This window comes from Etheostoma cragini, chromosome 12 (genome assembly GCF_013103735.1).
Source record: "Etheostoma cragini isolate CJK2018 chromosome 12, CSU_Ecrag_1.0, whole genome shotgun sequence".
Classification (NCBI taxonomy): Eukaryota; Metazoa; Chordata; class Actinopteri; order Perciformes; family Percidae; genus Etheostoma; species Etheostoma cragini.
This window is the reverse complement of record NC_048418.1, coordinates 25,626,111-25,631,224: the sequence shown is the minus strand read 5'-3', so window position 1 is coordinate 25,631,224 and position 5,114 is coordinate 25,626,111.

The window sequence follows — 5,114 nt, the reverse complement described above, 5'->3', positions numbered from 1 at the left end:
GCACCAAATACTCCAGTGTTATAGTCCCATTTGGTCATATAGGCGATTTGGGATGCGGATGCTAATCCTGCAGTGCTCTAGTACAGGTGTATACAATCATATATGCATTTACTGTAAAAGGATATGTTTTAATAAGTGGACAAAACTGTTCATGCATGGATTCACTTGCCCATCTCTCTCTCTCTCTCTGTCTCTCTCTCTCTCTCTGTGTACCTCTAATCAAAGAGCCATTTACTGGAATAATCGAATGCTTAGGATGGTCTAGTCACAGCTCGCTGTGAGTCATCTTCATCTCATGACCCACTGCTCCGTGGAAACAGAGGCCTCTACTTTACCTTGGCCAATAAACCGTGAAGTGTGTCAATCAGCTGACTTTCTGTGCTTCGGTCCACAGGGAGACATATCCTTACACTGAATACTGAGCTCCTGTTGAGGAGATGACGGAGCGGCAGGGTGACTAAAGGGTTACCGAGAAAAGCGACGAGCCAGAGGGTCACACGTTTGGTCTCAATGTGACTGGGCTGGGGTTTTTAGCTGTGGTGGAATGTAACTAAGTCCATTTACTCACGTTCTGTACTCAAAGGTGCAATATGTAATACTGACAGCTAGTGTTTGAAATAGTTTCTGTAGTAAAAATTCAAAACAATGGAGAGAGCCCCCCCCCTGTCCAGACTCCAAGTTCACAGAGGTTGCCAGGCTGAGACTGAGCAGTCCTCCTCAACGTTGCTAGATGCTTGTCTCACACAGGCAGCCATTACTCCACGCCCAGCGGAGTAGCTAACGTTCGAGCTGGCTACGTTGACAGTCAGAGAAGCCCGAGCTCACGCAGAGTTCTAACTCTAACCCCTCGGACAGACTCCTCCTCGGCTTAGAATTACTTAGGGACTGCTAAAAACACAACAACCTCGCCCCCCACAAACCCCCCAACGCTGATGTTCGGGCGTTCATTTCAGTACATTTGTTATTATTACATGTACTTTTAAAGCAACATATTAATTCCAAGAGTTTTACTTGTGACAGAGCTTCTTTTTTTTTTTTTTGAGTGTTTTCACTTCTGAATAGTTCTTCCACCTTTTCTACAGGTATAAAGTTAATTTGAACCATTCAACATCTTTGAAGAAGACAGTGTTCTATTATACATCAGCTAAATGTGTGAGATGGAAAAAAATGTAAAAGATAAAGTATTGATTTCAGTTTAGGGCAGCACTGCTGTCATCATCGGTGAGCACAGAGTTCAGTAGTTTTAGCTTTGCTTTAGCTCTGGAGATTTATCACATCTGTTAAATCCTACTGAGAGAGAGAGAGAGAGAGAGAGAGAGAGAGAGAGAGAGAGAGAGATAGAGAGAGAGAGACAGAGAGAGAGAGAGAGAGAGATTGAATGCTGATCCTCGGTGGAATAAGAAAACAGCTTCTCTCCAAAGTGAGATATATGTGAGATATCAGTCGAAGCATTTAAGTCTTAAAATGTGATTGATGGCACAAAATGAAAACAGCACCTTATCAACCGTTATTATTGGGGGTAAGTTGAGCTCTTGGTTGGGAAAGTGAACACTTTCCACAGTATTATTGAATGATACACCTAAAGTAATATTTTGACCTTATATTGACGTTGAAATCTATCAAGTTTTAAAACTCCACATCTTAGCAATTCTCTTCAATCTTATATGTTTAAAAAAAAAAAACTTTTATTGTACTTTCACTTGTTTTCTGCCATTAAGTTAAACAGTGGACAGGGGTAATAGCAGCAGTTAAGTGCATGTTGTGCCTAAATGTTGCACAGCGCCCATCATTTTCATTTTGCAGCCCCACAGTTTTCAAAGACAGGCTCAATTTGGTTTCTCATCTCCATTATCGGCCCGGCACTTAGAGAGCGCCTTGAATTAATGAGTCGAATCATCAGGATCTCAGCCTAACAAAGCAGGAACAAAAATAAGAGCGCGTTTGAAATGACTTCCCTGCATCTTGGGAGTTGATGATGGATGGAGAGATATGTGCAGAGTCGGTTCATCCTGGTGATGGACGAGAAACTAAATGTCCATAATGGTTTGTGTTACACTGTATTGTATTAGGATTAAGGTTGGACATGGTTTTACAGTATCATATATACATATATATCTACATTTACAGCATGTTAATCTGTCAAATCCGCAGCATGACTTCAGATATTAAACTTGCATTTTTGCTAATCATCCTTTTCTCCAAAATCACTTTAACAGCAGCTGGGACAAGCAAAATGGAAATGGAGTCTGAGATCTAAACATGATTTTTAAGTTAGAAAACCTTGCACGTACGGTCCAAGTAGCACACATCCTGTTGTTCACGAGAGGAAGGAAGCCTCTGGATCCCCACAAATGGGAAATGCAGAGGACACAGATGAAGTGATAGGAAAAACAGGTAGTGGAAACAAACATGATAGTTGAAGTTAGGTCCCAGTCTTATCCACTCTCAGCTTCCTTTAACTAATTTCACTATGCTTACATATTCCAAAGTGGTCATTTTTCTTTCTTTCTTGTTTGTGCTTGCTAAGTAGCAAAGACCAATTCTGATTGGAGAATTCAGTTAGTTGAATCCTATTCTATGTTACAGGATCTGATTATTTTACATCAGGGGTGTCAAACTCAGTTTCACTAAGGGAAAATGAAAATCACATCAAGAGACATACATGTATAGTTTATGACATGCTTTTATTGGAAAAAACTCAGATACCTTGTACTGTATTATTGCATACAGTCTTCTCACAGTTTGGTCAACAAAAAGACCTAAAAAAGTCAGCAAAAAAGTCCAGATGGGAACTAAAGAGAGGTAAATCCCACTGTAGTAATCTAATGAAGAAAGTGCTTTGTTTACACCAATCCAGAATTTTCATTTTCTAATGTAAGATTTTACAAAGAAGCCCTTCAGTCTGCATTCAGACTGCTACGTTTTATTTGATCCTTTGCTTATTTAAGGACGTTTCCTTTTTTAACGCTGGGCAGCTACACCACACTGCTTCACTCAGCAGCAGTCAACAGGATGCACCTCATTGTCCCCATTCAACGGCAACTTAAAGTCCAGCATGCTTGAGGAGTGTACATCATGGGAGATTCTTTCTGCCCTCATCCACCCACTCACCCGGCCCCAGCAGCTGTGAATGTGATGACTGGAGTGAATGACCCCAGAGGACCCAGCACGTCCCACCCCCATTTAGATTTTTCCAGCGCGGCTGCCGTCCCATAATGCGAAACAAACAGGAACATGACCTCTTACTTCTCACTGTAACCCAGACTTTAAATCCAGCCCACGTTCCGCCCCGCCCTGAGGGGAATCCTCCAAACCGTCAGCAGCATTCCACATCCTGTCTGACTCTTAGCAAAGAGAAAACGGCAGGGATAGTCCAAAATTGACATGATTCGGCAAAACGTTGAGCAAAGATAGCATTATTTATTTGAAATAATATACAATGGTAAAAGATGTTCATGGGGACTCAGGCCCAGGTTTGGTCAGCAACATGGCCAAACCAGAAGGCCCTGGAATTCCATAACAATGTGCAAAGACTGGAAAGCTGCCTAATAGCACAGGCAGTAAAATAAATCCTCTTTGCGTCCGTCATGTTATTGCATATTCAAATTATGTGTAAATCACATTATAATCTCATAATAGCTATTTGCAGCGGGAGCCCTCCAAACCATTTGGCCAATTCATTTACACTTTGCAACAGAAACTCCCCCAGCGTATTGCAATTAGGTTTCTCTATGAAAGGTATAAGGATGCAAGGATGGCAGGGCACGGGGGCGCACGTTTTTAAAGCTGAAGCAATTTACTCTCATTGATGAGAAAGAAGACAAACATCTGGCGGACTTCTTCTTCTGAGAGCTTGTTTGCACCACAGCTTGATTCTTTCAGATCAGAAAACACCCAAGAAGGCTTAGCACAAGGAAAAAGGATAAATATATTAATAAAAATTGCAGACTGCCCTCACAATACAGCTTTAACCTCTTTCAGATGGGATAGAGGGGCGGCTGTGGCTCAGGTGGTAGAGTGGTTGTCTACCAAGCGGAGGGTCGGGGGTTCAATCCGTGGCCTCCTGCAGTCTATGCGTGTATGACACTGAACCCTGAATTGCTCCCGATGCTGCGCCATCAGCGTGTAAATGTACAGCATATCTGATGAGCAGGTGCAGTGTATGACTATCTGGATGGTGCCTGTAGTGTGTAAAGTGCTTTGATTAGTCTAGAAATGCAGGCCATTTACATATTTTCCCTGGGGAGGTTGGATGACTTTTGCATGCATGGATCAGTAATTTTAATCCCATCTGGAGTGCTTAGACGTGTGATTTTTCACCCCTTCTTGCAGTATTAATTGCAACACAGAATACTTACTGCTTTTCAGTGGACTTGTTGGTCTTCCATAATTTAAGTCCAGACAGAGACCTTTTGCCCAGGATAAGCCTCCTACCATTGCATTTCATCAGCTTCATACACAGTTTGAGTTATGTTACTGTATGTTATGCCAACTGAACCAGTGCATACTACAAAAGCAAAGAACAATTATAAGAGCAAAACGCTGCGATTGACTGTTGCAATATCAGGTCCGAATGCAGATGTGACAATTTGGCTTTTCCGATAACAATGTTTTTATTTAAACTACTTACTTGATTATTCTTTATCAATCAAAATGTGTAAGCTGACTTCCTTCTTTAACGTTTTTTTTATGATGAAACACATTCATTTATTGCATCATTCTACACTAGGTTTTACCATAGTCCATTTCCCATTACACCAAGTGTAACAAAGTGCACTTAAATGATGTCATACGGCCATATTTTCCTGAAGGTCATAACTGATAATCTCAACAAAAACTATAGGAAGACTTTCGCAGAATGACAACATGGCTGTCCATTTGAGTGGGGACACCCAGTGAAAATCCAAGCTTTCCAATTCAGAGCAGCGGCACTCTTCTGGTCACGTGTTGCTGCTGTATGAATCACTCCACTGCATACAGTGACTGAGAGAGCTCAGCGGGAATAATAGAGCTTTATTTACACAAGCTGTGGGTTTTAATGTCAGGGTAATCTTGGGCGTTTGTGAGTCACCCTGTCCTTAAACATGTTGTCGCGGCAGCCACTCGGGTAACTA